Source organism: Coturnix japonica, chromosome 10, assembly GCF_001577835.2.
Source record: "Coturnix japonica isolate 7356 chromosome 10, Coturnix japonica 2.1, whole genome shotgun sequence".
Lineage (NCBI taxonomy): Eukaryota > Metazoa > Chordata > Aves > Galliformes > Phasianidae > Coturnix > Coturnix japonica.
In genome coordinates, this window is record NC_029525.1 from 15764683 (window position 1) to 15792001 (window position 27319).

General features: G+C 44.6%; 1 long non-coding RNA gene across 3 annotated transcripts; it reads left to right on the plus strand.

Moving 5' to 3' along the window:
* The first annotated feature begins 560 nt into the window (after window positions 1–560).
* LOC107319001 lies at window positions 561–26912 on the plus strand. 3 transcript variants are annotated; one of them, XR_001557599.2, is made up of 10 exons: window positions 561–1404; window positions 6046–13359; window positions 13939–13978; window positions 14870–15021; window positions 15770–15877; window positions 16017–16158; window positions 16347–16403; window positions 17560–17687; window positions 21059–21473; window positions 22750–26912. It is a non-coding gene; the product is annotated as an uncharacterized LOC107319001 (long non-coding RNA). The 3 variants fall into 3 exon arrangements; XR_004308557.1 differs by having other exon boundaries at window positions 6046–13978; XR_001557598.2 differs by having other exon boundaries at window positions 6046–15021.
* Window positions 26913–27319: the final 407 nt, after the last annotated feature.

Below are 27319 nucleotides of genomic sequence, written 5' to 3' on the forward strand. Positions count from 1 at the left end.
TGTGGGCCACCTCCTGTTGGTAGTATCTTCTGCTGGGTGAGGGGTCTTGCATCCCTGACTGGCAGCACATTTGTCATATCAAGTGTGGGAGGAAAGTGACTAATCTTTGGCTTCCATTTTGGGATGGTTTGCTGGCTTATCCTTCCAGAGTGTTTTATTGTGGAGCATTAAATTAAGAGGGAAATTGATTTAAATGGTGGTTTGAAAATCAAGAAGCAGGGAAGGCTCTTCTGCTTCACTGCGGTGCAGTGTTCCATAGAAACAAGGCACTTCTTCAACTCCCTTCCTTGCTCCAAGAGATCTGAGTCAATAAGTTGCAGCCCATCCTGGGAAGGCATCAGCTGCTTTTTGGAATGAAGTTAATTGTAAGCACTACACACATACTGAGCTGGCTACTTGTAGCACGTTCATTTATTCAATGGGTTGTTTTCTCAGATTTACATAAATCACTTGGAAACCTGACTGTGGATGCCACTGCTTCCCATGCTGTACTGCACTGCAAGAGCTTTCTTGAATGCAGCACCATCATGAAAACTTGGAAAAACCTGGCACTGGAGGATTTGGGGATGCCAAAGTTGCCAGGGAATGACACGTCCCTGATCCCCCCCCTGCCTGTAGCAATGTATTGAATGAGCTTTTCTCCTTCCCACCTGTGCTACACAGCTGGAGAGTGCTGTGGGTCTGCAGTTGGTCAGGGGCTGTGTGCATCCCTCAGGCTGAGCGCTGTCAGATATGACATCCCAACCTCAACCATTAGTCTGACTATACATGGCATTTCTTTCTGTCCTTCTGCCAGGTTGTCTTCTGAGAATAATATATGTACATTGCAATGTTAGCTAACGATGCCAAGGACTGCTGGAGGAACTCTTGCAAATGACCTGTTTCTGTGTGAGATAATCTGTGGGTTATTAAAAAGACATATATTTAAAAAATCCTAAAGTCAACAGATTTGCATGAAATATTGTCTGCCTCGTCTGGCTTACTTGACACTTTGGCTGTCTCAGAACAGATGGGACAGTATCCAGCTGTGAGAAAGGAAATACATTTAATGTTCATATTGTGGTCATTGAAATGTGAGGGGCACCAACAGGCTCATAAGGAACCACTGAGAAAATCCCCAAAGCCTATCAAAGTCTAGGTTGCATAATTTTGACATAACAGTGCTGCTCCGAGTAGCTGTGCTAAATCTAATAGCTGTCCAGGCTGCTCTGTCCTGTCATGAAAGATTAGGCTGATTAAGACCAGTGTTTTTCAAGAAATCATTTGTCCCTGCAGATCCACGCAGGATGCTCTTGTGGGCTTAAAGAACCTCTGAGGAAGCAGGAAGCTAAAAGTTTGAAGAGGAAAAAGGATGGATATAAAATAGTGACCATCAGCCATCACTAATGTTCGTTTATGTTCCTGGTAAGAGATTTTCTCTCCTCCTAGAATCAACCATGTAGTTCTGTGGTGGGGTGGAGTTGCTCTTGGTGGTTTGGGTTGTGTGATGCTTTCTGGAAAGAGAAGGCTTTGACCCAAAGGGGAGACCAAGAGGGGAATTAGTGGCTGGTAACTGCTTCATTCGAACTTCTCTTCTTCCCTGCCAGACTGCAGGGAGTTTGGGCAATGAGAGGTGTGCAGACTGGCCCAAAAGAGCTGTGCCCATGGTAGCTCCTTCACTGCAATTTTCCTCCCACTGGTGGCTTCCCGCTTTGGGTCATTCTTTTTATTTTTTTGCTTAAGGATGAGTGTGGATTCAGCTCTTCTCCCCCTTCTTAACTTCTGCTCAAGTTAATCTATGGTCCGAGCACCTTAGCTCTGACCCGAAAATACTGAACATTCACATCCACCACCAAGTTCCACAGCTTGAGCCCATCTCCCCTTTTAATTATACAAGACCATTCCCATGTGTCTGTGTCTGCAAAAGACACATCCCCTGTGTCTGCTTTAAAATTATATCAATTGCCGCTCTTCTAAATCCTTCTATCAAAGAAATCCTCTCCCCTCCCTGCTAAATCTCTTGCACTTGGAACTTCAGTGAACGGAGCAGATGCAGTTTGATGCCCTCATCCAAACTAATGATTTGTTTCTGGCCGAGAACACGTTACCATCAAGGGGTTTTAATATTCTGCAGAATGTAGTGGAGGCCAATAGAGTAGGAGGGGGTTAGAGGCTTTGCCTTTGCCAAGATGTTTATGCAGCAGGAATGTTATTTATGTAAATCTGGAAGCACTCTCGAAGCGATAGCCCCGCTCTTGTATCTCAGACTTTTTTCATTAAGTCGTTGATCTTCCTTCAGAAAAAAAAAAAAAAAAAGAAGAAGAAAAAAAAACTTTTTTAAAATAAAAATTCCCTCTGAAAACTTAAAACTTGAGCATGAAAAGTGCTGGGGGAAAAATATTTATGGCTTGACTGCTCCACGCTACCCACATTATACAGACCACAGCAATTGCTTGAAGAATGTTGGGGTAACAACCAAGCGACTCAGAATTTTGTCCATTTTCTTCCCCTCTTTTCCATCTTGTCCCATTTTCCTTTATAAAACGAGGTTATTGTAAGCCCCAGAATCCGACTGTCCTCTTCAGAGTGAGCCTGTTCACCTAAACAGGCTGTGTGCAAACAGTGAATTAAAAAGCAAATTTGGAGCACATCCTAATTGCCAGAATCCATACGCTGGGCAGAAATACCACTCCTCATCTTCAAGCTATTCCCTCCTCACTGGTGCAAAGCCCTGCAAAGGTTGTGTTGCTGCACGAAGCAACCCAGCTCCAGCAAAACTCTGTTGGTACTTCTACATTTTTTAGGAAAGGCTTGATCTCCTTATAAAGTTTTTAACATGTTTTATACATTTTCTCCCCGTAAATAGCACAATAAATAAGTGTTGCTTACAGCTTCATCTGCTAAAAATCGACCCATAATGAGGAAGGTCAGATGGAAAGGCACAGTGTGGGTATCCATGATGTGTTCTAGTGTATGGGAAATCAAAGTGTTGGAGCCAAGCAATATTGGCCATGGTGTGGTCTGTAGGGTGTTAATGGCAATTCCAGGTCTCTGTGTGGAGACCCTGCTATGCTGGTGGTTGCTGAGAGCCCCTCTCTTCACCTTCAGGTGCTTGACGAAGCTCCCCTAGCACAGAAGTAGTTCACAAATGAGCTGTGGAGAGGTGGTTTCAGGTATTTAAACATATTGTATTCCAAGTAGAAACATGCACCTGGTGCGTTTAATTCATAGACAGCAGCCCCTATCCTCTCTGGAGCAGCTGAGCAGAACCCTTGCTCTTTCTATTAATATGGGATGTGCAATGAAGTAGCAGGTTCAATGAGCAGCTTGTTCCTTCTCATTCATGTTCATGACTAGGCAGGGAGTAAAATGTGGACTGAAATACCCTGGAAACTAGCACTGATCAATAGTGTTACCAGCTGCTGGAGCTGATGAGGAATGGAGGCCATGCAACTCCGATTCCAAATTAATGCAAAACTCTTTGCTTGGCGTGTAATTCCAGTGACTTACTGCAGCTAATTGACCTCACTTATCTTTGGAGGATTTGCATTATCTGCAGTAGCAGCAGAATTTGACCATATCCTCTCTGAACCCCAGCCAATCCAATGGCAAAATATAAACATCTGCCTGGAAACCATTTTTGAAGGGCATATATGGTAATAATGGTTTTAAGACAGAAGAGACACACCTACAGGCAGCACAGATGGCATCTCTGACCCGTATCTTCTCACTATAGCAAATGTACGTGCATCATGGTAGTAGCAGAGGGCAGTGAAAAGAATAGTAATGCTCTTATAATAATACAACCCAAGCACTTTCTGGATGCTGGGAAAAAACAGAAGGAAGTTGTTTTACAGTCAGCACCTGATCACAGGGAGGCCATTGCCATCTGAGTGAGTCTGAAGCTGGGAATATGTAGGAAATCTTGATTCTCCTGTTAAATAGCCCCTTATACTTTCCAATTTGAAGCCACGTGGGTAGCTTCTTTAAGCAAAAGAGGAAAGAAGTGTCATGGCCAAACCCATGGCAGTAGGCAGATTCACCAGCTTTACATCTGCCATTAAGCTCCAGCCATAGAGCTGAAGTTAGTTTTTAGAAAAGAATGTTAAAAGGAACCAAGATGCATTTTTTTTTATGACGTGTTTTCTTTTGTCCTGATTTTCTTCTCCTTAATAGAAGGTATGAGACCAATTATTTGCATTTTCTCTGAGCAGTTGTTAGTGAGGTTTATTAACATCTGGTGGTTGACCCAGACCATCAGTGTGTGGCACTGGTAGCAAGCAGGATTATGATGTGGCAAGGGGACATTCTTATGTGCATGAAGAATTCTTGGCCTCCTTCCTGCCAGGGATGCTTGGATCCCTCAGAGATGGGTGTGGGGTTTATGAGGAGGGGGAGGAGGAGTTACTCGCTGGTTTTTTACTCTTGATGGGTAACACCCTACCCGTGGGGCAAATAGCAGGCAAATCAGAACCAGGAAGTGATGTGGCACATGCACATGAAAAATGATGGGTGGGGAACGTTAACCAAACTCGAAAAGAACTTGGGACAGGTGCCAAGCCATGTTCTGGTTCAAGCCCTCCACTTGGCTCCTACTTCATCGCAAGTCAGTGGCCTGTTCGGTAAAGCCCATCCCTCCAAGAGGACCAATGCAGTGAGGGATGGGGAGGAAGTTTCTTTGTTTTTGTTTTCAAATATAATTTGGACTGGAACATGACAGGGAATGTCTGACAGCTGTTTATTTGTGGCTCTTGTGTTGCTCAGCACCTTTTCTACTCTGTCTCACGGTTTATCATGAAGGCAACTCATGCTTCTTGCATGTATTGCTGGCAGGCTAGGAAGGGTTTCTCCTGTATTGATTTCTTCAGCGCAGTCCAACAGCAAGAAATGATGTCAGAAGGAAGTGCCCAGCCAGCACTTCATAAGTTGTAAAGGAAATGTGACAGGGCTTATGCTTGGAACACCACAGAGGTCACCTGCTGCTTTCTCTTGTCACTGAACTTCATTTAGAATGCTGGTTTCTCTTAGAGCTAAATGTGCAGTCTCCAACCCTCTGTAGCTCCCATGTCTTTATAACAGATTATCCTTTTGACACCCAGTAGGGATAATTTTTTGTGCCCATCCAGTTGTTATCCTGAGATTCCAGTTCAAGAGGATGATAAGAACTCAGATGTATCTGTACACCTTCGTGAGCCCTGAAGTCATCGAGCACTTGATCAGAACTTGTATAGTTCCTTCACACAAGGAGCCCAGTTAGCCCTTAGCCCTTCTGGATTGACCATGCTATAGCAGTGGCCTTGTGCTTGAGGAGGTAGGAGGGCTGCAGGAGGTGAAGGACAAGGATTCCTGCATTCAGCTCAAGATCTTGTTCCACCACAGCAGTTGTATTGGTATAACATGCGAAAGGTGCAAAGTGGCCATAATGTGAGATAGGGTTCATCTTTTGAAAGCAATCATTCAGTAGAACCAAAGGCTGCGGATCAAAGAATGTCCCTCAAGAAATGCTGAGTATCTGAGCCCAAGGAACTGCTAGATACATGTTTTGATGAAATAATTAAGAAAATGTGCCTGGTTTCCTCCAATGGAACATGCAAGCTATCTCCAAACGCTCATTTGTTATGTAGAGATTTTACTGCTTAAATCCTAATTTTTCACAGCTGTAAATAGAAGACAGGGAGGTGAAAAAAACAGTCTTAAGTAGGAAGGAAGAGGTGTGTGATCAGAAAACCTTTGGCAAGTTAAGAGGATTAAGAATGTTCTGATTTTAAGTTCACTAAGTTGGACATACATCATGGATTAAATTTGGGTGGCTAAGAGGAAGAAAATACCTCATTAAAAAGAAGCAATTGGGTTTAAGGTTGTAATAAGACAATGTCTGAAACAGCTCAACTGGAATGGTCTCGCTTGCTTAATTCAGGGGTTTTGTGTGCATGTGTGTTTTTAACGCCCTCCCCCACCTCTTCACTCCCAATCTAAAAGCCTGAAAGATTTGCTTTAAAATATACTGCTTTCTTTCCTTCTTTGCTATCAGTGTTGCTATATTTGAGCTGTGTTGCTGTTCATTAGAATGGAGCTCAGGAGCAAAGCTGTGCTGCTGCTGGTTGATAAAGAGCCTTTGCTCTGAGGGAGTGGATTCTGAAAAACACCACTGGAAAAATGCAACTACAGTCATTTGTTTAGAGCCGGCTTCTTCCTTTCCAAAGGTAAGACTGTTGGATTTTTGTGCCCTTATTCTTTGCAAGGTAACCATTCCATTGAGATTCAACTGCATGGATGGGCACTCTGGACTCAGCTCTGCCATCTCTTTCTCAGCAGTAATGTTCTAACAGCACGTACCAGCAAAATCACTAGAAAATTGGGTGCGTCTCCATATTTCAGAGAAAAAGTGGAAAAATATTGATCTGAAATAGTAAGAGCTGTGGCAAGACATGCTGGAAGCATAGCCAGGAAGCAATGTGGAGACTGTAGGGGGACAAACAACAGGGCAGATGAAGCATGTTGTGTTCCTGATCCGCCCCTGAGATGTTACCTCAGAACTGTTTAGTGCTGGGTGAGGTGTGTGTGGTCAAGTTACTTGCAATTTGAAGCTCTGTTGGCCCACCGATGGTGTGTGGTTGTTCCAAGAAGTCAATGGCAGTGAGCCATTGCCTAGGCAGGTGCAAGTCCTGTTGGCTTCCTCCTTAACAGGGCTCCATCCAAAGGGAAAAGCAGACCAAGAGCACATCAGCAGATCCCATAACATCAATTAGGTGGGCTTGGGTTCAAGAGGGAAATTCTCTCAGGGCCAACGTACCCAGCAGCCAAAGTTCCTGCTGGTATGAGTGGGGCCTGCATTGCATGGTCTTCATTTCATTGGTGTGAGCAGGGCCTGCTCCAGGCTAACCTGCTTCCCGCTTAGACAACACCATGTTACCTCAAGTGCCTTCTGCTGTGCCGTCCCCGCAACCGGGCGGGTTTCTCATTTTCCTATTGAAAGCAAAGCAGTTCCTCCAAGAGAAGTTCTCTCAGCCATGATATCTTGCCAATGGAAAAAGTGACACTAAAAATAAACTTGTTTCAGAAGGAGGCAAAGGCAGCTTCCAAAAATCTTGAACTGAAAAGAAAAAAGGGGGGAAAAAAGAAAAAAGGAGGAAAAAAGTCCCAGCAGTCTAGACAACTGCAGTAGGTGGAGGCAATAACAACCAAAAGGAATAAATTAAACTGTGGTTGAGGGGAGAATTTGTCTCCCCTGATTGCAGGACAAAAGAAATCCAATTCCTTGTTTGTAGAAAGAGATGTTTGGGAATTTCTCAGGCCAGCCGAGGGCCTATTAGAGTGATGTGAACTGGAAATGGAGTGAGAGGGCTCTGGCTGGTTGCATGACCCAACTGCAGACCACACACAACTCTCAGGGCTATCGTGGGGTGGTGAAGCTGTTATAGGATTGAGCATAGCCAGCTCCTCTCTGCAACCTCAGCATCTGCACAGCCATGGGAGGGAACGCCGCTCTGTCCCCTCCAGACAACCACCTCTGCTGCTCAAACCCTACAGCCAGAACCCTATCGATGCTTAATGGATGCAAGTGGTGGCTGCGGCTTTGAAATTCTCAAGGCAGAGTTGTGACTGTGGTTTCAAAATCCCCACAGCAGTCGATTTCCCCTTTTTGTTCTCCCAGTTGCAGGCACACTGAGGGCTGGGTGCTGCCAGTGCTCTGGGGGGTGGGGGGTTGAGTTCCTCGTTCCTGGGTGTTGTGGCTGCATGATTCTCAAAGGATTTTATGCTTTTTATGTGTCCAGAGGCATACTTTTATGTATGTATATTTGCATGCCACGCTAACTTGGACGTGTTTGCCAGTTACTTGATTTGGTATAGGCAGGACTTCATTCCATGTCAGTACTCACGGTCTTTAATGGGAGAACTTTACTTATTTGGTTTTTTAACTTCTGAAGAAACGACTGAAAACTCATCCAAAGGAAATAACCACAGTCAAATTCTCTGTCTTCTTTATCCCCTTGATGTCATTGGTCTGTGTATTATCTGCCTTGTAAAAATGAAAGCTCTCTCAAGAGTGGGTGTTTAAAACATAGAGAAGAAATCTAAGTGCTTCTTCTCCCTGGAATGTACCTGGAATCAGGCTGGGCATTAGTTCCCATCTCAGTCAGAGAGGAGACCCATGAGATGTCTGCAACCCTTCTGCTAGGAATTGGTACTGGTGATGAATCGTGAGGCAATGGGTCATTTCTCATTTGATAAAAGTCCCAGTGTCCAGAACAAATTCCACTTTGTTTTTAAGATTTCCCCCTACACTGATATTGAAATCCAAACCTTTCATCGCTTTTCATGCACCCTTGCACTGCAGGAGTGGCTCTGTCTTGGAGGTAAACGCAATGTGTTGGCTTTTACAAGGTAACTGTAGAATGATTGGGTTGGAAGAGATCTTAAAGATCACCCAGTCCCACATGCTGCCGTGGGCTGAATGTTCAGGCTGTCCACAGCCCCATCCATGGCTTTGAGCACCCCCAGGGATGGGGCACCCTCAGGTTCAATTGGCATCCTGTGCCAGTGTCAGCTTCCATTTTGAAATAGAATTATTTTTTCAAATGAATTATTATTTGTGCAGAGTTGTTATCAGCTCTATACAACCAAAAAGGCACAACTGATGAAATCCCAGTACCTCTGCCCAGCAGTTATATGGATAAAGATCTGAGGTGCAGTGTCCCTGTGTTTTCAAAGCTGTGTTAAAGTTATGGCTGGCACGACAGGCAAATCCACTTACAGCTTGTCTTATCACTACAGGGAGGTTCAACCCAAGTGTTTAATGCTCAGCAGTGTTTTGTGGAGTTTCCTTGTCTGTGGGTTTGTTCCTGCTCGTGCTCTGTGGTCGTCTGGGTAGGTTTGCTTGGGAAGTGGTAACGCAGATAATGGGGAGATGTTTGTATGAATGCGGATAAAAGGCGTCGTGCCATTTCTGCACCACCTGACCTGCCTCCTCCTCCCAGGCTCCTTTTGATGTTTGCTTTCATGGCGATTTCTTACAATGTGAAATTCATCCTTGTTTTAATGGTTTGGGGATGGTGTGTTTTTTCAGATGAACAGAACAAGGATGTGGAGCTCTGAAAGATTCCTCTGCTCTTTATCAGCTATTTCTTTCAAGTACAAAATGCTTTTTCTTTTCCTTTTTGTTCTGTAAAGGTGGATTCTTCCCCTGTGCTGTTTACTAATTAAAAGTTAGTTGGTAAAGAATAAGCATATTGTTCCTGCAACGGTTTGATCTATTGTTATTAGGGCTCTGTGTTGTTACAGATGAGATCAAAGAATTTAATTTATGATGGGTGGATAGGTCAAGTTCAGTCGTCTGAAGCGAGCGCGGGGTGGAAAGCACAGCTAGGCAGCAGCAACCCAGGCAATGAGCTTTTCCTTGTAAATAATATAGCCCCACTTCCTCCACTTTTGACTTAAGCAGCTCAGAAGCCTTTTGGGTATGAACATTGGAGGACAGATGGATGAAGTCTATGAAGCCCCTTCTGCCTTCCCTTGGTACAGTACCCACACGAGATAATGTAGTAGCAGAGGAATCTGAGGCTTGAGATAAAGTAGAAACCCAAGGACCACAGCTGTGTTTCAGCCAACCTGATTCACAGTTCTGCATTGTGTCTGCATGTGTGCTGCAAGTTCCTATGGTATTTTAACGTGGTTTTGAAATATCCCTTGAGCTTGCAGCAAGAAGCTCTAATTAAGACTTAGAGTTGATGCTGCTAAGTCTTAGTCACGCCCTAATAACAAAAGGGGAACAGGGCAGTGGAACAAATTTATTGGGTCTGCTTATAGTCTCTAGCTGCAATATTTTCCTTGAACTCTGCTCAAAGAGGAGTGGGTTGGATTATTTCCATTTCATCTTTATTTATTGCACACCAGCGTGGAGCACTGTTATGAAACTAAGAAAGACACCCACCTCTCCCCTCTGCCTATGGAAACCATGAGGACTGGCTTGACGTGCAAGATGAGTAACCTGGGAGCAGTTCCTCGGCTCTATTATTAGTGCGTGTCTATGAATGCGTGGCTAATACAGCTGCATACGTGGTTTCTGCTTTCCTTGTAGTCTGCCCAAGAGGAGCCTGGAAGCTGGTTTGGGTGGGAACCACATCTCCTCATGTTTGGGGAGCACTTAGCACAACACAGACTGGCTGGATGGCAGGGGAGCATGGAACCAGGCTCTCAGCTCCATCGCTGGGCTTTGCCTCACTGTGTGTCTGTGTATGGTTCTTGGTCCCAGCAAGGACTGCGGTTACTTTGGGCTAGGCAAACTCATTACAAGGTAGCCAAGCTGTAAACTGTGCATACCAACCTATGCAAAACAGCTCTGCTTTTTAAAATAAAATAAATGGGAAAATGTCCCTTTTCCTGACCTGATTTACAGGAGAGGAGTAAGCACCAGTGGTTCTCTTGTGGTTGGCTCAGCTCAATCATCTGTAGGGTCTGTGTTCTCCTTGCTTGTGAAGTTTTAGTATGATGAGAATCCTCCATCTGGAGTCCCCGGGGTGCCCTATTCCATGCAGGCTCCTGTTCCCAGGCTCTTTGTTGTCTGTCTGCTGCTTGGCCAATCTGATCAAAGCCCATCCACTCCAAATACACCTATCTTGGGTGTTACCTGCATCAGTGGCCCAATGCTGACCCTGCTTTGGAGTGGGGACCAGGCTTTGGTGGCCATTCCAGTTTGTCATGCTGATGACTCCGCCTTTTCCCTGTTGACTCCTGCTCCCAAGTGGCAGCCTTCAAACTTCAGCTCTGTGCTGTAGCTGAGCAGGGAACTGATCCAGCTTTAGACAAACAAACAGAACTTACTCATAAAGTTGGATTTTTCTGCTGGGGTATTTTTGAAGAGAGACAGTTCCTCAGATAGGTTGGCAGTGCAGTGGTGCAGTTTTGGTGTGACACAGGGAGGCACCAGGAAGGAGGGAGATGCTCATAGAGGGATGACCTTGTGCCTGATGTGGTTCCAAACCAACTGGAAACCCTGTGCTGCTCAGAAACAGATTTGTCTGGCTGTCACGGGACTGGCAGCAGTATTTCAGCTGCAGTGTCTCTTAAAATATTTTCAGTTCCTGATAATATCACCAGTTCCCGATTCTACCTTTTTTGGTGACTGTGCCTGGTCAGAATGCTAAAGGGATGGGGAACAGCCGCATTTTGGTTGCAGTTCATGCTCATGATTTTCATCATCTCTTTGCTATTGGTTTCTTCTTCATCATCACCACACTCTGGGCTCTGGATTTGGCTCTTTTTCCTTGCTTAGCTATGTTCTGGTGTATCCCCTGATTTCCTTCTCTTTTTTTCATCATGCCCTTAGAACTGTTTTTTTAAGATCCATCTCCTTGTCATAGAATCATCAAGGTTGGAGAAGCAATCTAAGATCACCTAGTCCAACCACCCACCTACCACCAATATTGCCCACTAAACCACATCCTTCAGTGCCACATCTCCATGGTTCTTGAACACCTCCAGGAATAGTGACTCCACCACTTCCCTGAGCAGCTTGTGCCAGTGACCTACACTTGACCTTCTTGTACTTTCAGCCTCGAACACCTCAGAGGGTCTAATGATTCATTTGGGTCGTAAAAGGGCAATACTGGGATGGAAGACGCTCTTGGGGTATTGTTTTAACCCAAGAAGAAGTCATGAATCAGTGCATTCTTGTGAATCTTGCACCTCATGACTGCAGATCCAGCAAGTCCACTCAGCCTGGAAAAACCTTGGGGATGCTCACAAACATTGATCTGCTCATCCAGACCTAAGCCCCAAAACCTTTAAAATGTCCCGATTGCCACTTTGTCTGCCACTCAGCTCTAAAAGGGGAAGTGATGGGTGCTATCATGTCTATCTCTTTGTCTTCATTGCATTCACCATGCCTTCATTTTCTGGAATAAAAGCTTCAGCTTTTATTTCTCCTGACTTTACAATATATCAGCTTGGAAATCAATCTTCCCTTTCAGTTTACTTAATAGTGCTGTCTAAAGTCATCAGCTAGAAAGCATTCAGTGGCGATTACAAGAAATCTTTTCAAAACCTACTCCCTGCTATGGCAAGAGAGAGACAAAGAAAATCTTTTATAACATATTTTTTCTGTCTTAGAAAAATAATAGTGGCCCCTTGAGAGGCATTAGTAACTGTTGAGAACCAATTTTTAGATGTAATAATTTATCTTCTTGTTTATAGAAACTACAATTAAATATTTTTAAATCTCCGGCAAATGATAATTAGGGATCTGCAGCCAAATTTAGAGGGGGAGGAAAATAAATTAAAATAATAATAATAATTTTTAAAAAAAAGAAAGAATGACTTTAATGTCTGGGGATTTGTGTTGTTTGTTTCTGTTGACTAATATATACAGTAAACTGCCTGAGTCCCGAGGTGACTCACGGGCTGTGCAGATGGTGAGCTTTCCTCCAGGCTCGTTGAGTTAATTGAGTAGGAAGAGATGCTGCATAACCGCCTCCTCTGTCCCATGTCCCAAAACCAGAGGGTGTGTGAAAACCCCTCCTGCACGTCCAGCTGCAGGAACATTGGAGTTTCCAGGCGATTATTTTCTTGGGAAGCTTGTGCTCTGACCCAGTGTGAGCAAAATGAATGTAGTTGGGGTCTTCTGGAGGCTGCCAAGATGAAAGCCAGGCTGAGGGTGCAAGCTTGTAGGAGAAGGGCTTCGGGAGGATAAAACAGCCCAAGTGTGGAGTCTCAGAGGGACGGTTCCCACACAGGAAGGGTCGTGGTGTAAGAAGCAATCCCCTTCTTTTCATTGCCGTGTCATCTTCATGAAGCTTTGGGGGAAAAGAGGTGTTAAAAACTAGAAAATAAAAATACAAGCTCAGTCTGGGTGATGCATTTTGTTGTCTGCCCTTGGTGCTTTCACAGTTGTGTGGGCTGTTTGAGTCTGCCTTTGGGAACCGGGGCAGCCCTTGAGGGGTGCCTGTGGGAGATGGAGCAGGGACCTCAAAAGCACAAATTCTTTATGAAATTCTCTGGAGATCTCCTCTAAGCTGATAGCTGGCTGCTTGAGTGAGGTGCCACGGAGCTGTGTCGCTTCACCTGGCCTCTCTCAGCACTGTCACAGAATGATAGAATAATTAAGGTTGGAAAAGACCACTAAGATCCTCTGGTCCAACCATCAACCCGTCAGCCTGCGTTCCATTATCCAAACTCACATCTCCTTTATGCATTATCTGAAAAAGTCTTTGTGTTCACAGTCATGAATGCTTGTGAAGTTTCCTAAATACAATCCATTCCTCAGAAGTTTCCTTCATGCATGGCACAGCTTGTCCCAAAGTGATGCTAACTCTGAGATGCTTAAGAGAAGGATGACATCACAGCTCTGGTTGAAGCCATCTGCTTGTGGCACTGATCTGGAAGGTGAGCTCCCACAAGAACCCAGCCCTCGTTGGGAGTATTGAGCTTTGCTGAAAGTCCTGCCTCTATTCCACATTCACAAGGACAGCTTTACAACGCAAAGCCTCTCCTTGGCATGGGGACAGATGCAAGCTTATAACAGTATGCACTTAGTTATAGAGGTAATTTTATTTGCCTTTGTTAGAATCTTTAATATAAAACTCAGTAAAATGACCTCTCTAATAAAAATGGCTCAGAGAAATAACAATAAACAGGTTTTATGATACGGAAGATGCATTAAAAAAATCCTGCTAAGGAAAATGATCTTAGGAGTCTCAAGAAAATATTAATATGAAAGAAGAGACTTTTTCCCTACCCGCTACAATCAAAGATGGGTGGTCTGCATGCCATGTGAGCTTCCTCACTCTGGCTCTTGTGGGCAGGAGGAGGGGAAGCTGTACTCTATCTCAGTAATGAACTCTGACTGTCCAGGAAAGCATTTATTTTTGCAAAATTAAAAAGGGGGGGAGTCAATGGATCTGTTTATAGCTATATAAAAAGGCAGAAAAGTTAATGCTAACATATGTTGCTTCATGTTCCCAGAGCAAAAACATTTGCGGGATGCTATCCCGGAGCGCAGGTGGTAAGTGATCAATACTCTTATTTGGCTTTAAGGGATGGCAGAACTGCTCACCTGCAGGAATTGCAGTGAATGTTGGAACCCCTACGAACAGCTGGCATTAATGTACGGGCGTTGTAGGCGTTGTATTACATAGACTTCAGGAGTTGGCGCTCAGCTACCAGGATCTTGATAGCTTTTGTTCAGTGGGAGGCATCCATCCCAAGCACAGTTCTAGATCCTAATGGGGTGGAAGGACATGTGCAATGGGTGAATCCATTGAAAACTGAATCATGGTCATGTTTTCTGCTGGCTGAGCAGGTTTCTTCTGTTCTCCAGCATCAATCACATCTTATTCCAGTGTCACATATTTAGAAACTGGTGAAAATGCTTTCTTTCTCCTGCTTATTGCAGGATGTTTAGGTCAGACTCCTGGCCTGAGTTTTGAGACTACACGGCCCCAGAGCTGCAAGCTCGTGTAGCTAACCATGCACTGCCACGATGATGATATCCAGAGATGTCATCTCTCTTTGCGGATCTACACAGACTGTAGATTTTTCTTCGGAGATACATATCCCTAGAGATAAATCTTTCTCTCTTTAATCCGAAACATTCAACTGGCAATTACTTGCATCTCACGAAGATTTTGCTGGAAGTGACCTTTGGTGGTTTTGGGACAAAACGTGAACCTTTCATCTTTCTTGTGGCTGTAAGTGATCAGATAGATAGAGGGAAAACCCTATTTCCTGCCTTCCCATACCTGCTGAGAGGGAGACGGGGGGCTGCTGGTGTGAGATCACCATCTTTCAGTGGACAGCAAGCTGCTTTATGAAGACTGTGATCTAAATACAGATGAGATACCTGGCAAGGCTCCAATTATTGCTTCAGGACCTTGTATATCTTCTCTGCCTTCAGGACCCAGGTGTTGCCAGTTACTGCCGATATTCCTGACGTCAGATACGGTTTCTTCCATTCATGAGGCCAACAGAACAGTTGGCCACAAGGAGTCTAACCTTAGGTGTTTTGTTTGAGAAACGTGTAGTACTGGCATTGTTTTTCATAGAGAGGTAAGTTCCTTTGTGCTCGCTGTACTGGGGCTTCAGTTCACTTTCACATTCAGACCAGAGCCAGGTAGACCAAGACAGACTGGGAACTCTGGAAGCACAGACTCTCTTCTTCCCATTATCCCCAGCCTAGAAGATGGTCTGGTGGTTTGAGCTGGGTTATGCTGGGCCCCTGCCTGCTGCTTCTTGGACTTGTGCATATTAAGGTTTCCACTGAGCACTTTGATCACTGGCAAACTGTTTTCTGCCAGCACTGTTCCACCAGAGAGTTTGAAAGCTCCTCTTGAGAGAAGGTTAACTAATAACCAGTGGTGCTTTTTCTACATGCATTCCCACAAGACCCACTGCTGGTGACTTGACTGAAAACATGAATGAACTGAGCTTTACTCCACCTCTGCGAGTTAGAGAAAAATGTCATTTTAGCTTTTTCAATAATGCAAGCCGTTTTTTCAGAGCATTAAACTCACTGGCCTCAATGCAACTCAAGAGTTTTGCTGTTTTCCTCCAGCTGTTAACAGAGCTAAATGTTTTCCTAGTGTAAATAGCAGGGCTATGGTTGGGGTCAGCTCCCCTCCAGCCTCACTCTGCGTCACAGCCATGCAAAGGCCACCTGAGCAATTCTCCTTGGACTGCGTTGTAGTAAAGAACACTGGGAAAATGATTTCAAAATTGAAGGCTATCCTGATGTCTTTACTAGCAATATCTGTTTTTAAATTGAGTGAGCTCTGGCTTATGTCTCTATCTGTTCCAGCTGTAGAATTATGGCTGGAGGACAGAGGCACTCTCCTGGGTGTGAAATATTGCAAGGAGGGAATGCATTCCGAACACAGGGGTGGCCTGGCAGAGGAGGGTACCATGGGTAAGTGGTTAGACCCAGAAAGAAGCTGAACATTAGAACTGCAAACGCATTTCAAGTTCTCTGGTTTTGGAAAAAAAAAAAAAAAAAAAAAAAACTTCCTAGGGTTTTAATTCATCGTTTCTCTTGTTTTTGCAATAAGAACAACTGTGGTTACCTCACTGCTCTGGCTCTGCGCTGACGGAGGGCACTGGGGAGAGATCCATCACTGCTGATGTTGAGGCTTTGCCGATAACCTCTGCCCGGGGCTGGGTGAAGCTACAAACGCTGCCCAGTCTTCAGAGGTGGGAGAGTGCTTTCTTCTCTGCTTGATGTATTTCTTTAATGCGTGTTGATGCTGTATGTTATTAAAATCCATTACCTCCTTCATTTATTTCTTTTCCTCTGGACTCAATTATCTTGCATTTCTGTTTTTGGAAAAGTAGGTCGAAGCTGATACATGAGAAATAATATCCAATCTGTATTTCTTAAGGTACAGGACCAGTCTGTCAGGCTGTTGGCGCACAACAACAATTGTTTTATTGTCAGAGTAAGTAAATAAGAACAAGAAGTCTTAAGTATTGGCATATGTTGATACGTGGCCAAAAAGGTCTCTAAACAATACATTTTCTATTCATTCCAGAAACCTCATACTCCGTTATTTCTCTTTTAATGCTGTTGGCAAATACCCATGTCACCATCTAATTTTGACTATAGTTCAACTTTTTTAGTGCAAACTTAATCCTCATTATAGTTGTAAACATGTGTTTCATTTGGCCTCATGCTCATGTGCTAAAGTGACAAAGGCAATCTAGGGTTTGTATCAGAAATGGAGATGTATAGGTAAGCATTTTGTTCAATCTGCTTTGCCTCTTATACAGAGAAAATCAGCCCAGTTGCTTAATAAGGAAGAATGTTTTTATAAGGCTCTTTGTGCTCTCATGCTTGGCCTGTTTCCTGCTCTGCAGCGGGTTTTGGAAAGATGGGACTCTTCAAGGGAAAATGAGCAAGTGAATCGAGGAACTGTTGCAAGAGCCTTTGGGATCTTGTGTAGTGAGCAGCTTCTGTGTCTTCATGAGTTCTTCAGAAATAGTTTTTTTCATATTTACTATAGTTTCATGTTACTCAGTTTTCACACAGAAGACTCAAGTTTGCAAATCACTACTAGTTTAAGTCCACTCAGAAGATATGAAGCAGCAGGAGCAGTTTAGTGGCACTAAGCAAAGGAGAGAGGTCTGTTCCTGGCAGTGGCGTGCGATGTGATGGAAGGATGCTTGGTGTCAGATCCCACCCAACAGTAATCAGGCTGAAGCAGAAAATATTTGCAGACATTCCCTAGCAGGCACAGCACATCTGCTTGGGCTGCTGTGGGGACCACAGTTTTAACAGCTGGTAACTTGGTCAGAGTTTGTCTGCACTTTAAAGAGAAACAGTTTGCTGCAAAACATTTTTCTATATTCAAATATACACTTGAGCCACAAGCATTTCTCCGTGTTCACGTACACCCCCGAGTCACAAATTGTATTTAAATAGGTCCCAAATTCAATCCATATATCTCCAGTCATTTTCACCCCATTATCCTTTCTCTTTCTTGCTGTTTTTCTCACCAAGTGGTGGTAAACCCCAGGCCCATTCTCAAGCATGTGGTTGATATAAGAGGAAAGTTCTTTTCAAATATTAAAATGTTTTAAAATACTGTTTTATAGCAATCGTGGTAATCTGCAAGGAATCTGTTTTCAAAGAAGCATTTGATGGACTGACACCCACTGGAGCCGGAGACAAGATGAAATGCTCCGATTCAAAGCAGATTAGGACTTACCGTTCTGGAAATCAAGTGAGTTTTGATGAGGATGATGAAGCTCAATTTCGAAACTACCTATCTGGTATTTAAAGTGTTTTGGGATCCATTGCACAACTCCAGTCATGACCTGGGATCCTCCTGGTAAAAGCTGAATTTAATTTCTACTGCTCCCCACCCGGTATTTCTGGTGCATTTGTTATATAACTGCCTGCAGTCTCATTTATTGCTCTCCAGAACTCACAGGATGTTTGCTTCCTGCAAACTTCAATTTATACTTTTGCCTATAGATAATCTTCTGTTTGTGCACTTAGAGAACTTTCAGTACTAAGTTTTAATGTGTTTACATGGAAGAAACTGGAAATAAACTATTTCTTAGTTAGAAATGATCAGGTTCTCAGCAGAATGCTTGTTGCATTTTAGGTTGGAATTATAAAGAGGCAGCTCTTGCGTTTTCCATTGGTTGAACTGTCTTTACTGCATATCCAGCTTCAGAAGCAGCAAAGCCTTGGGTTTGGGTTTCCTTTTTCATTTGTTCCCTTGAGGAATGCTGGTAGGGAACAGTCAAGTGAACAGGAGCTGACGCTAGCTCTGCTTCAGAAACCATTCATGCTTTTCAGGTGTCCAGCTCCCGAACTACTCAGGGCAGGAGGGGAAATGTAAACATTGTGCTGTTATTCAACCTACTACATAAGAGCATTGAGCCTGACAAGGCTCCGGGTACCCCCGTGCCCCATCCTTGCCGAGATCGGACGCTGATATCCCTCCTGCTGACATGCAATCCTGCAGCACAACAATTGCCCACTGTACGCACCGGCCGTGCTGCTCACTGCCAGCCCTGCTGGGAGCTCCACGCTGACTTTCTCAGCACTTCTTGTTAAAAAGTGCTTTTATGAAAAACGTTTTTTATTAAAATAGTTCAGTTGTATCTAGATATAAGTTCAGGTCTGTCCACTTCTATTTAATTCATATAGAGAGAGAGGTGATTTCAGGTGCTCTTTTGAACTTGGTTTCAAAAGCCTGTCCAGGTTTGGTTTGGTGGTGGTTTTTTTGCTTGGTTTCACTAAGAAGGTTTAGTGTGTTATTCAACATTGTGACACTTTGCTGGTATGGCTCAGACTGTGCTGGATGAGTCCATTTGCAAGGCACAAAGTGGCTGTGGAAGGGACACAGCACATTTCACTTTGTGCCAGCAGCAGGCTTAGGGCTGGATGTGAAGGTGATTGCTAAAATCTGAGAGTAGCCATGAGAGAAGTGATGATGCTGTCATTAGACTGGATATAGGGAAAAAGATCTTTACAAAAAGGGTGATGAGGCACTGGGATGGGCTGCCTAGAGAGATGCTGGATGCCCAGTCCTTGGAGACACTCAAGGTCAGGGTGGATGGGCTCTGAGCACCTGGTCAAGCTGTAGATACCCCTGTTCACTGCAGGGCAGTTGGGCCAGATGTCCTTTATGTGTTCCTTCCAACTCAAATGATTCTATGATTCTAGCAAACAGTCCGAACCCGTCTGATGGTGCACGCTCTGTCCTGCCTTGATGCGAATGATTCATATTCCTACAAGGCCAGCAAGGATGGGAGGTCAGCTCTGGCAAGCAAATAGCAGCAGCATCAGAGCATTCAGCATGATAACTGAAAGTATGAGGCACACATTAATTATAAGCAGCAATGAACGTGCTCAGACCCAGGCAGGGCAGAATTACTTGTGATCAGCTGGCGGAGTGGGATGTAGAACAGGACTCTGGACTTTGCTGTAGCCTGAATGGAGCTGGATTTCTGCATTACATTATTTTTATAGTCTCTTCTCCAACAGAGATCTCTATTTCTTTGGTAACTGAAAGTATGAATCTGGGCTGCATATCCTGTGCACAGAATCATTAAGGCTGGGTGAGACCAATATCAATGCATCCTCACCATGCCCACTGACCATGTCCTCAGGGCCATATCTCCATGGTTCTTGAACACCCCTGGGGATGGAGACCCCAGCACACCCCTGGGCAGCCTGTGCCAATGCATTACAGCTATTTCTGAGAATAAATTTGTTCTAATATTCAACCTGAACCTCCACTCCTGTGCAGTCTGAGACTGGGGCAGCTGGGGCTGTGTATGTCCAAAGAGAGACAGCTCCTTCCCCACAGCCCACCATCCCCTTTCCACACTGCAGCAGGGAAACATTAACCGCTTTGCTTCTCTTCCCTTACCTTTGGCTTTCAGGTCAGGAAATCTTAATAATTTCCTTGTTATTAATTTAATCCATGGTTCCTAGTAATTACCATAAATTAAACCTGCTGGGGGGAAAAGCACAGCCCATAAACTGCAGCAGCGGCCGGCTTTATTTGGTCACGTCAGTACCTGGAGGATTGTTTCCTGTAGGTCGCTCCCTTGGCTGTTGTGATTAGCACAGGATCAGCACGGAGTTTCCTGTCCACCATTTAAACACAATTCTCACTTGCCAGGAATTCTGCTAACACATGGGGTCCTATTAAACGCTTAACCTCGGTGTGAAACGAGCTCACTAGTGCCCCTGTTTAGGCATTAAATATTTCCTGAGGACATTATGGTGCCCACCTTCTAACGCCCAGAGCATGTGGACGCAGCACCAAGAACAAAATTTGCAATGGGAAAACACATGGCATCCTTTTGCATTCACCCTCCTATTGTCTTCATTCTGCCATTTGGGAATCGTGGTGCCTTTGGGAGGTGTTAGGTGGGATTACAGCAGGGCCTGCAGTCTGGGCTGCAGCCAGGCATTCCGGCATGGCACCGCTCCTCCTGCGCGCGGGAAGTGCCTGCCTCAGCCAAAGGTTACCCAGCCGAGGTGATAGCTCTGCATTCCTGCCATGTCTTAGCTTTTTTAAATTAAATTCTTGCAACATGAGGATTTAATCCCTTCTGCTATATACATCGCGGATGTGTGTGTGTGTATATATATATTTTTTTTCCCCTACAAAAATTTCATCAGGCGAGTTATTTGTGTGTTTGAGAATTGGCTTGGATACAGGGTCAGTAACTTTCCACCCAGAGCCCATGGAAAGTTTGGGGTTTGAGGCAGGATACAGGGTCAGGTTTGGGCTTGTACTGAGTCGAAACCAGATCTGGGGTTGAGAGCCACTGGGGATGAAATCTGTTGCATTGCTCGTTATGTATTATTTTTTATTAAAAATAATGGAAAAGAGCAGTTTTACTGTGCCCGGGTCTTTCAAAAGCAGTGAGATTTATCACTGTTAAAATGGCAGTAGGAAAATTAGTGTACAGAATCAGTACAGAAACTGGATTTGAAGTCCGATCCCAAAAGGGAAGCTCTGGACTGAAAATTCAGCTACTGCAGTTTTTACTCAGGATAAAAGATAACAAATGGGGCTGTGATCTGGATGTTGGTTTCTTATTGGTTTCTTGTTGATTCCAGCCAAGGATGCCCCAGCTCCAGCACTACGAAGGGATCAGCACTTAAGGCTGGTCCTCACCTTAAAGCAAACAGAAACCAAACCCATAGCACTGGACAATGAACTCTCAATTGCCCTAAGCCATGGCTCAGATGGGAAGCACCTAGCTTCCAGCAAGGGTACAAGTCTGTTTCATGATGCATTGATTCTGGAGACCTCAATATGTCAGCATGGTGCTTCACACTGCAAGGCGTGCCCAAAGCTCTTCCCTCCACACAGCCATCGTGGAGGGCACAGATGCAGCTTTTCTGCAGTGAAGATATTGGTTTTTGTCACCACTTTCAGCTCTGGAAGAAAAATTGTTCCTCCAGGTCTTGACATCTGCTGCTATTTAAAGGAACATCATCATCACCAGTGCATTCCTCTGGGAGTCTTAAGGTATGCAAAGACTTATTCTTCCAAACCTTGTGATTGAAAACAGATTATTACATGATGGTGTCCCTATAAATGCCATGTATTGCTGAGAAACTTACTAATTAGGGGTCCTGCAGGGCAGAAGCTTGCAGTGAGTTGGAGAGGCTGTAGCCATCATTCAGGTCGGTTGTGGCCACCTGCAGCTGTAGTTTGAAGTGTCCAGGTCTCCCCTGCTATGTTCAGGCAGTGTTTTGGGGTGAAGGATTGGTGTCAGAGGAGAAATTGCTGTTCTGCCTTCCTGCTTCTGCAATATTTTCTGTTAATTGAAATTAACATTGCTCAGGTCAGCGCACTACGGCTTTGTGTCAAGAAACTGCCCATGTGGCCCTTCCTTCTGCGCTCCCACCCAGGGTGTGCACCCACCGAGACGCACATGTGCACCACAATTAATGACTTGGCTGATTTCAAAGCACATTGCACTTGGAGCCGTTGTATTGTTTTGACACAAAGATGTGGGCTTTCACTTTTAGGGATATTCAGTTTCATTCTCCTTCCAACTCTAAACCTTCCATGTTTTTGTCCTCAGGGAACAAATCCCTTCAAGAGAAGCCAAGAAAGGTTAAAAACAGAGGGCCACGGATGTGACAAAGCTCTGACACTGTGTCATTTTTATCTTCCTCTGCAAGCTCTCGGCAACAACCAACTGCCAGGGCCATAAAAAATGTCAAGGGTGATTAACCATGTGGCAGCTGGGGCATATATCTCAATGTAGACAAGGCAGAGAGAAGCATCAGGCTGTACAAATATGTCTCTCTCCCACTGGGATGAAGTCCCTTGATATTCATTATTGAGCAAACTGATGGTGTTGAGCACCTGTCAGGATGTGCTCCAGGCACATCTCACCCAACTCATTGGTCACCTCAATCCCAAATATACCTGTCCCCAAAGCATTGGGTGTCCTGAGCTGGAAAGCATGCTGTACCTCCATGGGGACTCAAATCTGAATAAATATTAAAGCTGATAATTTTGGGCAAGTTACAAAAACTATTTATGTGGCATTAAATGAACAGATGATACTTTTATAATTAGAGTTGATGTAGTATCCTCAGTTGTACAGTCCTAAATTGATTTCTGTTGGCATATGTAGAATTCAGTGATTTACACCTAAGCTAAGGTGTAACTCCTAGGGTTACATACAAGCTAAGGTGTAAATTTTAGCTTAAACTTTACCAGAGTTTCAAGAAATGTTTGGGAGTATGAAGCAAGAGGAAGAAGAGCTTTTGTTTTCCTTCTGATGCAGGTGGCTGAGGTTGGGCATTGCAGAGTAGAACCCAGAGCTTCTCCAGGCAAATAGAAGAGATTGGAGAGACTCCAGTCCCCAGGATGATCACCACAGTTGCTCTGAAGAAGTCTCCTTTCAATCCAAGTGGTGCTCACATCCCCTCCCAGCCCTCAGACTCTCTTCAGAGGGAGGTAAAGAACCTAAAAATATCAGATCTCTTCTTCCCATCTGCCCCCCAGTGAAGCACTGTCCTCAAGCTGCTTGCCCTCCCTCAGCATCCATAAAGCAGAGCTATTGGGGTCAGAAAGATCAATGGCATCGTAAAACACTTCAAGCATATTCCTTCGCGTGGTGCCTTGGCTGGGATGGCCATTTAGTGGGCGTGAGGCCTTCATGCACACAGCTGTGATCTGTTTTTTCCATTGCGGACTCTTCTTTGACCTACCTGCTTGGGAGAGTGATGGGGTTCTGTCCTTAGTTCAGTTTTCCTTTTCTTGGAAAGCGATAAATCTGTTAGGGCTTGTGAGTATTTTTTCCCTGCTTTATAGCTTGCCATAAATATTCAATAGTACTGCGCTTGTGGCTGAGGGGCTGATGGTTCCAGATGACCCACGTCTGTGATGCCATGGAGTTCTCACCAACAAGAAATAAGGGATTATTTCTTCTTATTGGTGGCTTAAAAGTCAAGCTTGGCTTTGTTTCCCAGCTGCACACACAACAATTTGTTTTTTCTCTGTGGTGCTCTCCTTCCTATGGAGGTTTTGTTCTTAATTTAACTCCTTTGAAGCCTCACTTCTGGTAGCCATGCAGCAACACCAGCAGAGACAGGGCATGAAATGGAAAACTGTGACTGCAAATATCCCACAGGGGTCCAATCCTGCAAAAGTCTGTGTTTTCAGGTTCAAGTGTTGGGGGCATCTTGTCTCAGCTTGCTTAAAGCCAGATTTGCAACTTTGGAAGATTGAGGGGAAGTGAAGATGTGCCCATAGGGCTGATGGAAGTATTCACGCTCTCCTCTAGCCCCATAAGTACATAACGGTGATGCAGAGCAGCTCATTTGCAGAGTATTTGCTACAGAAGAGCTATCATTTATCAGAGGAGATATGTGCTTAATGCAAAAAAGAGCCTGGGATTGTGGAGCTGCTCTGCACAGCCTGTAGCTGAAGCATGTTGTGATACCCCTGGGTAAAGATCAAACTGGAAAGGACTCACCGACATCTGATTCTCCTCAATTTTAGTTGGATCCAAATCTAGCAAAAGGGCATTTTACGTCTGGTCACAGTCCAAAAAGATATAGCGAAATCACCTGGAGTTACAAATGTGTTGCAGAACCTGTCCCTAATCACATTAAGAGCTCTAAACTGTAAGGCTCAATTGTTTGCCAAATGAAATATTCTCCTCCGGTATTTGCAGAAAGGAATTACAGTCTGTGAGTAATGTTTTTCATTTGGTATCGAAGCACAGTTTCTATTTTATGGATCCAATCCTGAGCTTGGGGAAAGAGTCATTAAAAAGGCTTTGTTTTGCAGGGGAGCGAGGGCAACGTTACCCTGTCTTCACCCCATCTCGGGGCTGGGTTCTATGCACCAGGACCAGCCGCTTCCAGCACAGACTGTGCCACCCCTGGTCCACTCCCATCACCTGCAGTGCGAGGAGATGTGGTGGTTGTGACACCCAGCATTTGGGCAGCAGCAGGTCCAGGACTTTTCCCTTTGAGTGAGGCTTCCGAGCCTCTGGGGTTGACACCATGAAGCTTTCTTCCACCCTTCTGAGAGAGCACTGTTTGTTGTTGTTGGATCTGAGGTTGTGCTTAAAGGATGGGAAGGCTGTGCCATCACACGATCTGGGCCTCCAGAGCCCAAAAGCTGCACCCAGCAGGCATGAAGCCCATGAAGCCCATGAAGCATCTGGTGGACTCCACGGTCCTCTGTCCCCCACTGGGTTCATGGTGCCAAGGGCTGTGGGATGGTCACACAACTCAGAGCTCCACTCCTTCCTGATGGCTGCTCTAAAATGCAGAACTCATCTGTGAATGTTGGAGAAAGGGAGGAAAGAGGCTGCGCTGCTGTTATAATGAGGACAAGGGGGTAAATCCCAATGCCTGTGTTTGATCCTCATCTCCTATGTATGGCCAAAAGGCTCCTGCCCAAGATAAAGCCAACCCTTTTGTGCTGATCATAGCGGCTGTGGCTCCTGGTCTACCGATGGATGTACATCAATACCAGCCATAGATGTGCTGTCCTCTGGTAAAATGATGGACCAGATACAAGGGGCTCATACAACAAAACCCCAAATCTTCAGCACCCAAAGGTAACAGATAAAATGAGATCCTCTGTGGACTGTGTGTCATCCTATGCTGCTGCAACCCCAGCATAAAAGCAAAGCAGCTGGTGTTTTGTACAGCGTGGAAGCTTGACCAACGTTTCATGTGTTGTTGTGTTGAGCTGCAGGGGAAGGAGAACTCAAGCAGCCTCGTACCATCTCATGGCAAGCAGCCCTGCCCTGGGGACTTCGGCCTGACTTCTCAAAGCATCTTAATATGCCCCAGCTGGCAGCAATAATTGGATCGTTATTAAATAACTGTCTGCAGCAACATACAATCTGCAGTGTGCTGTACCGATTATTATGTCTCCATCTACCCACCCTACCTCACTGTGATTCCCATGAACCATCTATAACAGTGATGACTCGGTAGCAAGAATCTTTTGCAACAAAGAAACTACTCTGCTTTCTGCCATGGATAATGCCCCCAGTTTAATGAACCCTTCATATCATTCTCGCCACCCTAAATTAAAGGGTAGCTTATGCAATTAAACTGTTTAGCTTTCAGAATGCCCCTCTCAGGGTTATCTGCAAAATGGGTTGAGATGCAGCTGCTACTAATATTGCTTGTCTTAAAACTGGCAAAGGAAAAATCACTTTCATCTCTTTATTTTCAGTAATGTGCCTTTACTTTCAATTAAGCTGATTACTTGTACCATCTTGTTCCTGATCGCTGTCCCATGAGGTTTTCCAAGCCAGGAAATATTTTATGCAATACATAACTGTCAATGTTTAGAGCTCTGTGTTTGTGTCTTTCAGGAATGAGGGAAGAGCTGAGTCTTGTGGCCAAATCTTACTCCAATTTACACCAATTTTAATTCAAAGTCAAACTGTGGTTTGCAGTGGAATTACTCCAGATTTATGCTGTTAGATCAGAATTTGCTCTCTTTTTTTCCCCCCAAACAGAAGTTTAAGGAAGCAGAGCATATCCCAAGAACTTCCTCCCCAGATCTCTCTGATGCATCTGGAATGTATTGCTCTATTTCCAGGGGTCAGATACATCCTGCTTTAACAGAGCATCCTCGAGGACCCCCAGCAGAAGTCGCAGCACCCACCCTGATGAGTGTGGTGTGAAAAGCGGCTGCTCCTGCTGGGTTTGGTCATTGATTACTTGGGAACAGAACATGGAGCTGGTGGGACAGAGCAGGACTGGGTGGTGCCTTTGTGGTTCTCCAGTGCAGCCCGTGTCCCCATCCATGTCCCCATCTTCCAAAGCGTCCCTTGTGCTGTTGTCCTGGGTTGTCTCTGGCAGCAAGTGTTAAAGACTCTGGAATTCAGCATTTCTTTCTCTCTTTTGTCCCCAAGATGTCAAAACAGAGGCACAAATAGATGGCACAAAGGAAAAAAAAGAGCTCATTTTTGCCATTTCATCGGGAAAGTCTCTGCTGTAATTCAATGTGTTCTATTCAGGATTAATCCACAGCAAACTTCCCTTCTGCCTCAAACCTGTCAAGTGCCAATATTCATTTTAATGATCTCATTTTACAAATAATGGAAAGAAAAACAATACATTCAACAGAAATGAGATTAGAAATGGGAGGGGAATGAATTACAAATGCAAGAGTCCGTAGTTATTCCAAGGAAGATAAATCTCATTTTAAGTGGTCTCCAGTGAAACAGCATCTTGCTAAGAATAAAACAACCAAAAAACCAAAGCCAACAAAAAAGCCCACATCTTTTGCTGATAAAGAAAGGTGCATGGCAGCAGCAGGGAGTGTTTTCTGACACAGATCAGTTGTCATAGTATCTTGAGATCAGTGATACCTTGTTTTAATTCTTGGCCTTGCCACAGTTTCCCAGTGATAAATCATTTAACGCCTGGTGCCAGCATTGCAGGACAGTCTGGAGTTGGTAGGAATAAGCTGGTGNGCTGTGGCTCCTGGTCTACCGATGGATGTACATCAATACCAGCCATAGATGTGCTGTCCTCCGGTAAAACGATGGATCAGATACAAGGGGCTCATACAACAAAACCCCAAATCTTCAGCACACAAAGGTAACAGATAAAATGAGATCCTCTGTGGACTGTGTGTCATCCTATGCTGCTGCAACCCCAGCATAAAAGCAAAGCAGCTGGTGTTTTGTACAGCGTGGAAGCTTGACCAACGTTTCATGTGTTGTTGTGTTGAGCTGCAGGGGAAGGAGAACTCAAGCAGCCTCGTACCATCTCATGGCAAGCAGCCCTGCCCTGGGGACTTCGGTCTGACTTCTCAAAGCATCTTAATATGCCCCAGCTGGCAGCAATAATTGGATCATTATTAAATAA